The sequence below is a fragment of the Manis pentadactyla genome, chromosome 2 (assembly GCF_030020395.1).
Source record: "Manis pentadactyla isolate mManPen7 chromosome 2, mManPen7.hap1, whole genome shotgun sequence".
Lineage (NCBI taxonomy): Eukaryota > Metazoa > Chordata > Mammalia > Pholidota > Manidae > Manis > Manis pentadactyla.
The window spans coordinates 140,688,223-140,700,720 of record NC_080020.1 but is presented as its reverse complement, the minus strand read 5'-3'; the positions used below and the strand labels follow the sequence as shown (position 1 = coordinate 140,700,720).

The window sequence follows — 12,498 nt, the reverse complement described above, 5'->3', positions numbered from 1 at the left end:
CTGGCTCAGCCCCTCAGGAAATCAAAATATTTATATGCACATGCATCCTAATGTGCATCTGCAGTAGCAGATGCGCTCCCCAAACTGCAGGCCCACCACCCACCTATGCGCCAGGCCCGTCTCCCTCTCAGCACCCACAGAGATTTCCCCCCAGTTGCTCCAGTTCCAGACTGGAATCAGCGTGCATGTTTTGCCCACTCTTGGCCCCGTGTACCCGTGCCACAACCCCGCCCACTCCCTTTGCAGGGGTGCCCAGCTGGAGATCCACCACTTGCCTTGCTCCTGAGGTCTCAGAGCATTGATCAGCATTCACCCGCAGCCCTGCGGAGCATGACAGCTCGCCCTGTGCCAGGTAACACCCCAGTCTGCCCTCTGTCCAGCAGCCAGGGCAGACCTGGTACAAAGCAAGGCAGGCCTGGAAAGGCCGCCTCTGAGTGACAGCAGCATCCCTGTGCCCCACTTCCAGACCCCCAGGTCTGCGCCTCCCGCTGCCTGACTTTGCTCACCTGCTGGGCCTCTACTCTGGCCACCCTGGCCACTTGCTGACTGTGGCCTCTGCTTGGCACGCTCCCCTTCCAGGCTCTGTCTGCCCTCCAAGCCAGGGTTCTCCTGATGTCCCTCCGACTCCCTCAGCTCCCTCACATCTGCTCAGACATGGCCTCCTCAGGGAGTTCACAGAGGCTGTTCATCGCATGCCCACTCCACCGCCTGCCTTCCCCGCCTGTGCTACTCATCCTGCGGCCGCTCCAGTCATGGCTTCTCCCCACCCCCTGCCGGGCACTTCTCGGACCTCATCGCTGATCACACGTTATACGGACCTGTTTCCTGGGTTCTCCCTCCGCCCCCTGTAGTGGTACCCTGTGATTTCGGCTTAAGCTTTTCACTCTGCTATTTCTATTGGCCAGAACCCATGAGCAGGCCCTGCAAATAGCAGCTGCTCATTAAAAATTTGTGGGATAATTGAATGAGAGCTGTTTTTACTCAATTTCCCTTCTCTTACCCCCTTTTCCAGGGAAAATTTTTAAAACAATCTGACCTTCATATGCTCAGTTCTACAGCTAAGTCCTCATCCAGTCGTTTGTGTTAATATTCACAACCACGTCTTTAGGCCTCACTTAATGCCCAGTGGGCTTAGCTTTTTTTTTTCCACAAGAAGACAGCTTCTGCCCCAGCAGCCTGGGCAGACACTTTGAAGATGCGCAGCCCCTCTGCTCAGAGGGACACGTTTGGTTGTCTGTCCTGGGAGATGCCCTTGTCCCTGGCAGACGCTCTTGGACAGGCAGGTCAGCACCTCTGAGGGGAGTGGAGCTGCTGCTTGCGTATGTGCCTGGGGGTTCAGGCTGGCTGGGCCCGCACTGACATTTCCGTCTAAGGATGTGCTTGAGGCCCTGCCTGTGGATGGGACTTTATGTCATGGGCCATTCTGGTCTGGTTTCTTACATTGCTGGTCAGGGCCAAGGGGTACACAGAGCAAGTGCACACCCCTGGGCGACCCAGCACCGTCCCTGGAGCCCTGCTGGTGACCGTCTCTTTGTGCATATGGCCCCCAGAACCTTGAGAAATGCATGCACGTCATCATGAATGGGAAGAAATTGTGTGAACTCTCACACAAATGACATCTTCTTCAACGTTAGGGAGTGTAGTTAAACCTTAGGGTCATACCCGTTAAGACTGGGAATCTGAGGCCAAAACATTCACAAATGAGGGGTTCACGAAACGGCCCTGCACAGCCGCTGAGGACAGGAAATGGTGCCCCCCCACCTGCCCCGGGTGGCCCTCCCCGTGTTCCTTTCCACCCGTGGCCAGGGCCTTCCTGCCCAGGGCCCGGAGCGCTGACAGCCTGACCACAGTTCAGCCTGAAAAACAGCCACGCTGGATATCCATTGGTCTGCAGGCAGGCAGGGCCTTGCTCTTCTCCTTGGGGGACAGTTTGGTCAAAACTTACCTTACTTGGTGCACGAGAGCTCGCCGTCAGGATGAGGGGACAGACAGAGGGCTGCATGTGCTTTTATCTGCTTCCACAGGAAAGGGGATTTCAGTTCACCACCGCAGACACACCGGTTCCAGAACGGCTCATCACAAACAGAAGGACAGGTCTGACTCCAGAGCCGAGAGGTCCACCCACAAGAAACTGAGCAGTTTGCACAAAAATGTGACTGAGCGTGTGACTCATCTGAGCACATTGCTTTCTTTCCCTGAACGTGACTTTATTCTGCACAGCCCCAGAGAGTTACCTTTCCTCCAAGGTGTGTGGGCTCTTGTCCCAAAGCAGAGGTAGGACTCAACTGGGCTCCACGATCTTGGGTGCACGTAGAGGCCTCGTGGGCAGACAGCCTGTGGACAGACGGCCAGCGAGCTGCTGGGCCTCACGGGGCAGGTTCAAAGTGAGCAACATGGAAATGTGCAGAAAGAGTTAATTGTCCCAGTAGATCACGCTGGGGTGTGGGGATGGGGCAGACATGTGGTCCCTCCCCTCAGGGGCACCTGGGATGAGCCAGCTTTGGGGCTGGCTTTAGGGTCTGGGAGTGGAAAAGCTCACTTTCTCTGGGCCTGGTGCCTGGTGCTGAGCTCCCAGGCCTGAGCAGGGACTTTGGGGAGGAGCGGATGGCACCTGCTGGCTGTGGCCACGTGCTGAGGAGACTGTGAGCCATCAGCGGGCAGGTGCTGGGCCTGCTGTGCTTGGCTGTACTGAGGTTCTGCCCGTGTCATCACAGACTTCGGGAGTGCTGCTGCAACCGAGGGCCTCGTCTGGGCCGTCGTCGCGAGGGATTCCAGACCTTGGGCAGTGGTGGACTCCCAGGCTCACCTGCGGAGAGAAGGAGAGCTGCCTTCTCGGTGGCTGGGGCCTTGGGCCCTTGGAAATGGTGTGATTGTGCCTCGCTGGCAATGGGTGGTGCAGGCTGGCATCCTTTGCTCTCTCCCTGAGTGGGTCTGGGCTCCCGAGTGAGTCAGACACCAGCTTCTCTCTGTTATGAGTTTGGATAGAAACTCTCCTCCCTGCCCCTGGCCCTGTGCACAGGCTTCCGTGCACACATGTGATTGTCCCCAGGAGGCAGAAGCTCCTCTAGGGCGGTGGTTGGCTTCCCAGCTCTGCACCTTCGAGCTGTGTGGTTAAGTATATTGCACATAATAAATGGTGTGTATCCTATTAAATGTGTGTATCCATTTAATAAAATGATTACCATGCAGATATTGATAATCTGGTGATAGGAAATCAGAAGGTATTCAGTCCTTTCAGGTTTGGCTGTTTTTAGGAACAAACTCTCATATTCACTGATGTTTCCAGTTGGCATTATTTTTCCTTTTAAAAATCAATTTGACACTTAAAAAAAAAAGCAACAGCTGACAGGTACATTAATGTGTCCTGAGCCGAGCCTTCACTAAACTTTGGGAATCTGCATGGAAAACAGGAGGGGTTACCTGCTGGGAGGGCTGCAGCTGCGGATCAGGGGCTTCTGAGCAGCCAGGCAAAGTTGTGCTTACAGAGTTGGGCGTTTACTGGACTGAATCTGTTGATGTCCCTGAATAACTGTGGAATATCAGCCTGTGGAATATCAGAGGATTCTGAAGTACCTGCTGTTGTGCTGGTGTTATCACATTGTTATCAATGGTTTCGATTTTCAGCTTTCTAAGGTGTAAAGTGACGGCCAGCACAGTCCCTGGAGCCCCGTGGCTTCACTGCTCCCTGAGTTCGGGACATACAGTGGGAACATGACATCTAAGGAGACGTAGCATCTTGGGGCACGGCATCTCCAGAACATGTAGTGGGAACACGGAATCTTGGGGTCACAGCATCTCAGGGGACATTGCATTTTGGGGATGTGGCATCTTGGGGATGGGCTATCTTGCAGGACTAGGTTTGTATTCAGTAGCTTTGGGGACAGGACTTTGCTCTTGGCTGCATGCGGTCAGGAATGCAGGATGATTCTGTGGCCAAGTGTCTTAAGTGGTCCTATCAGGAGGTGGGGAACGTGGTGGGGTCCACGCTGCTACTGGGGAGGAGGCTGCTGTCATCATTCTGTGGCTGGACTATGGCGGTGATTCGTCTATTCAGATATGATCATGGAGTGGGCGTGTCTGAAGCTCTTGCTGGACAGGATGGGGGGGCTGGGCCGGCTCCTACTGTCCGGGGCCACGGAAAGGGGAGCAGCCCTCCCTCTGGGGTGTCCCTGGGGGACTGAGGCCAGAGCACCCTCCTCCTGGAGACCCAACCCAGCAGAGCACCCACTTCCACCACCCACAGCAGCCTGCCCCTTCAGGAGCAGACTTGGCCTGACGTAGCTTTCTCTCCGAGACCCTGACATCCCAGCCTCACTGACAGGCTCTTTCCCTGAGGAAACCTGGAAGGTGATGTCTATATCCTCTGATCGCCCAGGATGCCGTGGGATTGCTTATCAGCTCATAAATGACATTGGAAAGAAGCAGGAGGAGACAGCGCCCACCAACACTTTAGCCGTACGTATATCAGATCCAGCTTCCCGGGTGGCCAGGATGGGGGAGGCCCTGGGGGCTCCCCACCCGGAGCTCTGGTTTCGCCTTCATTTGATGCCAAGATTGTGCCAAAATCCATCACTGAGATGCCCAGTCATTTAATAGCTCTCTGGGGGTGTTTTGCTGATATTGAGTTATTTGTTTTAAGAGATTTTTATCTTTTCATCAAGATGGTGAAGTATTGTTTTCTAAGAGTTGTTCTCATTTTTCACTTTGGTGAGGTGCAGGCTGATTGGATACTGGCTCCTGCCAGGTGCAGCTGTAGATGCTGGTGGGGACAAGGGGAACAGAGCCGGGCTAGCCCTCTGCTCCGCTCAGACACGCAGTCTTAAAGGGCTTCCCTTGAAAAATGCCTACAGATCACGTGCCCCACCTCTGGTGGCATCCTCGCTGCCCCGTGCGAGCATGCTGCATGCACCCCGCGGCCGGGCTGCCCTCTCACACCCGGGGCTAGCCTCGGGCAGAGCCATGGCTGCGCTGACCCTGCTCGTTGCCCCTCAGGACACTCCTCAGGGGACCCACTGCCTTCACCATGGTGGGCTCTGCTCATTGCCTCCCTCACAGGAGACCCCTGCACCTGAAGCACCATACTGAATCCCACCCGTGTGCCCATCCAGCACACCCCTCTCTCCCGGTTCTTCCCCTGAGGCCATTGTGGGTCACAGTCCTTGTGCGTGAACTGTATGTGGCTTGGCCTGTGTGCCACTGAGCCACACGCAGACACCATTTCCAAGGGGTGTCCTTCTAATAAAAAAGGACAGAAATGTAGACAAATAATTAAACACCATGCATGATCTCTGGTTTGAAATACGTACGCAGTGCACACGGCAAAGGAGAAAGCCCTGGATGCTTCCGGAGATACGTGGCCAGGAAGGTGGCACTCAAGAGTAATGGGTGAACTCCTCCTTTGAGGGTAAACGAGGCTCACAGGGCAGGCCTTGTGGGGCTAGCATTCCCGGGTATGGGATGACAGGCCCTGAAGGACCCAGGCACTAATGGATGTTGCCCTCTGGGGTCTGTCGGTAGCTCCTTACTGCTCCAAACTAGGGTGCAGACAGGGCAACAGAGAGGCGAGACCCCTAAGTGAGGGAGGCCTCTCCCCAGGTCCCTGTCCATGGCAGCCCCCCCGAGAGGTTCCCCAGTTCCAGCATTTTTTTGTGTAATACAGGTTTTAATGGTTTCAGAGACGTCGTCATCAGCCACTTGCAATGGTCTGGGTGCTTGTGTCCCTCCCACTGGGCACGTGGTGAATCCTGCCCTCAGTGCGGTGGTGCTGCGAGGTGGTCAGGCCATGAGCGTGGTGCCTCAGCACAGGATCCGCGGCCTGGCAGCAGAGCCCCGCAGGGCTCCCTCCTGCCTGCCTCCTGGTGCAAGGACAAGGGTGTGGGTGGGACCCTTCATCACAGACACCCGGCCCCCAGAGCAGAGAGCCGAGAGCTGTGAGCTCCTGCTGTTTGCAGGCCACCCCGTCGGGGGCGCTGGGTCGTGGCGGCTGGAGGGGACTGAGGCTGCTTTCCAAACCTTTGCACCACACTGAGGGGGAAACCAACCTGTTCTCCGAAATTATGATCCTAAAAACAAAATCTACTTGACAGTTTTCAGCTTCATTGCACAAACCTCCTTGGTGGGATGAAGTCCACGCGCACCTGGAGGAGGGTGTGGGGCCACGGGAGAGAAGCGACAGCCCTGGGGCCACACACGCGCCTCTTCACAGCTCGCCGCTTGGGGCTGTGACGACCCAGCGGACACAGGCCTGCACCGCACTGCCCCGCCGCTCAGCCTGGTTCCCATTTCCAAGTTCTAGTAACCCTGAGACGCACACAATTTAAAGGCGAAACAATTGCATTTTTATGCCCCTTGAGTGGAGCGCGGTTCTCACGCCTGCAGGGTGACCCTGTGGCCGAGGCTCGGGCCCTGACGTGGCCCCTGCTCAGAGGGGCCGCCAGATGCCCGGCTCCTGCTGCATCCCGGCCCTCCCTTCCTGTCTTCCCTCCGCTCCTTTCTACCCCTCCCTTTTATTTCCTAAACAAGCTAAGAGTTTTTATAATTCATCACCTGGCTGACAGATGAGTTCTGCTAGAGAATATTAGAAAATGTCTCAAATCTCATATATATGCTAATGGTATGCCGAGACCGGTCGGTGGTGTGCTGGGGTTTTTAATCTGTCTTGGCCGGTGTGGGAAGTGGAGGAGACAAGTCCAGCGCTCGGCAATTTATGATCAAACGGCTGAATTGTGAAGGAAGAAGGACACGCAGAGAGGGAGAGTAATTTTCTGATTTAACAGCGTTGTTACTACAAATAAAGAAATCTTGATTTTGACTGCACTCGACATTAAATGAGTTTCCTGTGCCCTGCGCCAGATTTTTCATTTTCAGATTCGTATGAAGCGTCCTGCTTAGATACAAGTGACAGATAAGGAAGCGGTTGCATATGGAAATCAAATGTGTATAATAAAGCCATCTTCTGTTTATTAAATAAACACATGTAGATTACTTCTGTGCGGGACTCACTGATAACTCTGCATTGTGTCCCCCTTTTTTTGCAAGTCACAGAGAATCTTATTTAACAACCATGAATGCTAGACTCTTCTGTTTGTGACCTTCTCAGCACCCGGGGGTCTGGCATCTGAAATTCATGGCTAATACTGTATTTTGGCTCCCAGTCCCCGTTTTTGTGTATTATTTCAGCACCTCTTTCTGAGTACCGTAATGATTTGGGGGGATGTGCCATTAAGTTGCATTTTGCTAGTATTTCCCTGATGGAAATGGCAGGATGCACCAGCAGTGGAAGGAACAGGGACATTATTCTGAGAAGTGAGGGCACGGTGTCTTTGCATCTTAGGAAGGCAGTAAAGAGATGGAGTCCACTGACAGGGCCCCAGAGCAGGGTGGCTCATGAGCCTCTGGGCAGCCCAGTCTGAAAGGGGCCACTAAGCCAGATGCCCACATAAGATCCCTGCAGAGTTCACTGCCAGCAGTGACCTCATCACCTGGAGTCCCTCGGACCATCAAAGGGGGCGTAGAGTGTCTCCCCATCAGATGTCAGAAGGTCCTGGGGAGCATCTGGGGGCTGAGCCCGGAACTGAAAGCGGAGCATGTGGCACAAGGACTTCCTCTCCCGGATTTCATGTGAGTGGAACATGTTGAGTTCTTATCTTCCTGGATTGTTCAGGTGACATTTTCTAGAACTTCAGAACTTCAGGGTCCAAGTCAGTGTCAGAATGAGCATAAAAGCACAAAGTCCTTTGATTTCTTCAAGCCTCAGTGTAAACCAGATTCCTAGGTGCATAAAGGGACCAATAAGAATATTTATTTTGTTTTACTCCATCATCAGCTTTGGAAGTGTCTAACTCTCTATTATCTATCTATCTGCATATCATCCATCATCGATCTATTTTGCTTAGTTCACTCCATTTTCCTTTCTTACTTGAACGTACAGTATCTAGTATTTACTCTAAACAGTTTGGTATGGAGCCACAGGGCACATATTTACATGTGTGGCCCCTCTCCTGCTGTCACAGGTGCAGCCTGGGTGAGTTAGTCTGCCTCAAGTGGCCTCAGCTGGAGGTGACTGTGCCCTGTACCCCCGCACCTCCCACCCAGGGACATCAGCAGTGTCTGCAGGCACTTTGATTGTCAGACGTGGGGAGTGCAAGGGTGGGATGTCTACCTAGGGACAGGCCCGTGGGTGTAGGCCAGGGGTTCTCCGGTGTGCAGGGAAGCCCCTCTGGAGAACCCACTCATTGGCAATGGCGCTGAGGCTGAGAAGGCCCGTAAAGAGGTGTGGGTGTTTCCCCCCACCTACGTGTTTGGACAATAGTTTGATAAACCTAGAGCTCATCCTGTCTCCCTCTGTCTTCCCGCGACCCATTCAGGACAAGGACAGATGACAGGAAGAGCGGGAATTGCCACCGCCACCAGGAAGCCCTCTAGGAGGTGCAGGCAGCCCCCTGACTTTGACACAAACAGCTCAAAGAACAGCTCAGTTATTCACGTCCCAGAAGTGGAGAGTCCATGTTTCTCCTTGGAATGTTCCTGTGTTTTCTTCGGTGAGTTTTCTCTAAGTCAGTCCCATGATGAGGATCTGTCAGCACTTGGCGGGGACACAGGGCCCGGGGTCCCTGGGGAGCACTGTGGAAGGGTACCCTGCACCCAGACCATGTCCTGATCCTGCCCCATACCCTCCTGCCCCCACAGCCTCCTGTCTCACCTGCCCCTTCTCACCTGTGACACCTGGCCTGGCTGCAGCTTTGCTCTCCCCACACCCACTAAATAGCTTCTGCTTGTATGCACAGAGGCTCACGGGGTCCTTGCTCACACCCACACACCCACACGCACAGCAAAAACAAAAGCACAAACAACAAAATCAGACAAACCCAGCCTCCGGGAAGATGCCCCTCATCAGAAGGCTCTGTGAAGGCAGAGGTGACATGTTTCCCCCTGTCCCTGCATCGTCTGGGAATACGGGGTACAGAAGGTTCCTGAAGGGTATTATAGGATGTCTGTCCACAGATGTTTCTAGATTCCTAATCTTCACATTCCAGAATGGACTCGTCCTACCCCCACACCTGTTCTATCACCTGTGCTGATCTTGTTCCGTGACAGGAGCCACCCAGCCCACATCACGTGTGTGACTCAAGCCATTAACCCACGTGGCGTTTGGCCCCTTTGCCTACACCACCCACATGCCAGCTGATCAGTGTCCTCCAAGGGCTCCTTCCCCGGATGCCCACTCCTTGCACCCCTCCTCAGGCACCTCTCAGCTCACCGGGGTGCCCACATCCAGGTGTCCCTTCCCTACACCCAGGCGGCTGGCTGCTGTGTCTCCTCAGACAGGAGCCCATTCCGAGTCACAGGAGGCCTTTCTTTTCCAGGGTGCTCCCCCTCCAGGGGTTCACGAGGGCCCCCAGGACTCAGCCTCGGTTGCTCTGGCAATGAAGCCAGGCCATCCCCCTGAGGGTCCCTGCTGCCACCTGTCCTCTTGCTGCCATCACCCCGCACTACCTCCCTGTAGGAGCCCAGGACATGTGGTGGGGTTGGGCTGCTTGGACAGGCACCTGGGGCCTGGGAGGGATCACCCCAACTTGCAGTGCAGGACACTGGGTCCGGCTCCGGCCAGGCAGCCCAGTGCGATCCTGGACCCTGGGGCAGTGACATGGCCCACAGATTTCCAGATAACTCACGGGGTGTTGCATGACTGAAAACCACTGATCCAAGTCTAAGCACACCTGTCTGTCTATCTAAATATCATCTATCTATGTATCTGCTTATCTATCTATCTATCTGTCTATCCACCTACCCCCTATCCAGAGGAGAGAAAGATTTCAGGGAATTGGTTTGCACAGTGATGGAGGCCCTGCAGGAGGGCCCGCAGGTCGCAGACCCAGGGACATGCCGCACTGTAGCCCACAGGCCATCAGCTGGCAGGACACCTACCTGCTCGGGGAGGTCAGCCTCTGTTCCATTTAGGCCTCTGACCGACTGGACACGGCCCTTGTTTGGGAGGGTGACCTGCTCGGCTCCGCTCACCACCTTGAATGTTAGTCTTATGCGAGAGCATGTTCCCGGGAGCATCTGGAGCAATGTTTGACCCGCCCTCCAGGACCATGGCCCAGCCAAGCTGGCACATCAGACCCACCAGACAGGAAGTGGGCACGTTGTACATGGACCCACTGTGCTCAGGCGTGCACTCCCTCTGTCGTCTGGGTCGGGTGCTCACGGGAATACTCATTCCTGGGCCTCAGACCTTGTATGCTTTCAGTGCATGCCCTACTCTCGGCTCAGGGTGGCCCGCTCTGCTGGGTGCGGATAAAAACTGTATGCCAGGGCCTAAAGGGGAGCATCCTGAGGGTGGGCGAGGAGTGGCCCTACTGTCAGCCCCTCACTGATCAGGACTCCAACCCCTTGGAACTGGGGAAAGATCTTAAAATAATCTGTGTTTCACAGACCTATAACTAGGTTACTGGTCATGCCAGGATTTCCAGAGACTTTGTCTTTTTGCAACATTTTTTTAAGGGTTTGATTTCTAACTCATCTAAGATGCCCACAGGGGATAGAACCCACTGCTTGGTGTGGGGTGCCGATGTGGCAATACCCCTCCCCGTAACATGGCTTGAAGGGTGGGCTCAACCCCCCCACTGGGCCGCCTGTTCCCAGTGGAAATGGCTGCCTGCACCTTCTGCAGTGGTCGCTGCCTGCCGGGCCGTCGGTCCCTCCCTGGGCTGGTCACAGAAGGCCGGACGTGCCCTCCCCACCCTGAGCGTCTGAAGTGCGCTGGGTTAAGTGTTATTGATTTCAGAGCAGCAGGCTTATTTCTCGGCAGTGTGATGGAGTTTCAAGCTCGTTCCCATTGAATTAATTTTTGTTGCTCAGTGTTTGAAGCTAAGACATTGGCCTGGGAAGGACTCCCTGCCTCCTTGCTGAGTAATGAGGCTGGAGGTGGGCACTCCCCCACCTCTCTGGAGAAAGGCCTGGTTGTGAAGCCCCCTCTTGGTTTCCAGGTTGCTGAGCCTGCAGCCAGCAGCGGGTGAGGTGACGAGCAGGTGGGTAGAGCTTCTGGTGCCCCCTATGTGCTTGAGATCTGGGAGGGGGCGGCCCTGGCGGATCTCAGGCCCCTGCATGGACGTCGCCTCTTGCCTTGATTCCTGGCCGAACTCAGAGCCTTCATGTTTGTGGTGTGAACTTCAGGGGAGAAGCTATACCCCGTTTTCACGAAATTCCACTTTTCAAACATTAAACGCTCCTTGGCGAGCGAGCACCCCTGAGTGATGCACAGACCACGTGTCACAGGGGGTGGCTCATCTGTCCCAGGCTGCTTTTCTTTGCTTTGTTTTCATCCTTTGCTTCTTTTGGGTGACGCATCAGTCGTACCCATGTTCAACATGTAGGAGGCGTGTTCTCCCTGTACCCTCACGTTAAATGGGGCCCCTTCACTAGGGCCTAGCGGGCCACACCCTGGGGCTCAGGGGGACCACAGGGCTTGGCTGCTGCAGAAGACACTCCCTGGGGAGCATGGCGGGAAGTGGAGTCGGTGGGTCTGTGGCTGTGGTTCCTCCTACCTCGTGGCTCTGGGAGGGGCATGCCAGCTAACCTGAAGAGGGCGCTCCAGAGCCCAGGCTGCCCAGGGGCCCGGGCTCACCCGCGTTAGTAAGGAGACGAGACAGTAGAGGGTTGGGCGTGCCCTCCACGAGGAGTCTGCTCTCTGCTCAGCCAAGGCCCCAGGCACATCACAATCTAACAGCATCCACGTGCACATGTACAAAGTGCCCCCTGGCTTATAGGTGAGTCAGTGCGAAGATCAACGGGCAACAAGTGCTTGAGAACACGCCGTCTAAGTGAAAATGGACATCTCCAAGGAGCGGCCCTGGCAGGGGTGGCTAGGACACGGTGCTGTTTCACCTGCACCTCACACTTCAAATCGGCGGGCCTGTTGCGCACAGCTTGGGTCAGGAACCCTCCTGGGCAGGGTCTGCGGGGTGTGGAGGCAGGCCCTTGACCCTCCACAGGGCAGCAGGAGGGAGGATAACTCTGCGAGGTGCTTGGCAGCCAGTGGGCACGAACCTCAGTGCAAAAGGCCTGCAGTGCAAGCCAGGAAGTGGGAGGGCCCCATGGCACTGACCAGGCCAGAAAATGCAGGAGCTTAGCAGGTGAGCCGTGCCCACCAGTCAGGTTTGTCTGAGTGGCCAAACTGCCTGAACTTTAATTTACGGTAAATCTCTGCATCGTATGTCTACATTATCCATTTTAAAATCCAGTTATGATTTTATTACACTTCTCTGAAGTTAATCTTGTCTTCCCCCAACTTTTATGAAATCAGGTGAAGAGACTTTTAGCACAAAAGCGCATTTTGGTTTCAGGAGAGAAAACGGGAAAAAGGGAGGAAAAGCTAGTGAGGCGGTAACTTCCTGCTTCCCGAGTCCTGCCTCTGGGTGGGGGTACCTGGCCTGGGCAGGTACCCCCTGACTCCCCCACCCGGGTCTGCAGGTGGGAACCCCTTGCCCTGCTGCC

The 12,498-nt window shown here is 55.1% G+C and overlaps 1 long non-coding RNA gene across 1 annotated transcript; it reads left to right on the top strand.

The window, feature by feature from the left end:
• Positions 1 to 244: 244 nt before the first annotated feature.
• Positions 245 to 3,036, top strand: LOC130682285 (uncharacterized). Its single transcript, XR_008995528.1, has 3 exons — positions 245 to 352; positions 2,025 to 2,246; positions 2,715 to 3,036. It is a non-coding gene; the product is annotated as an uncharacterized LOC130682285 (long non-coding RNA).
• The last annotated feature ends 9,462 nt before the right edge of the window (positions 3,037 to 12,498 follow it).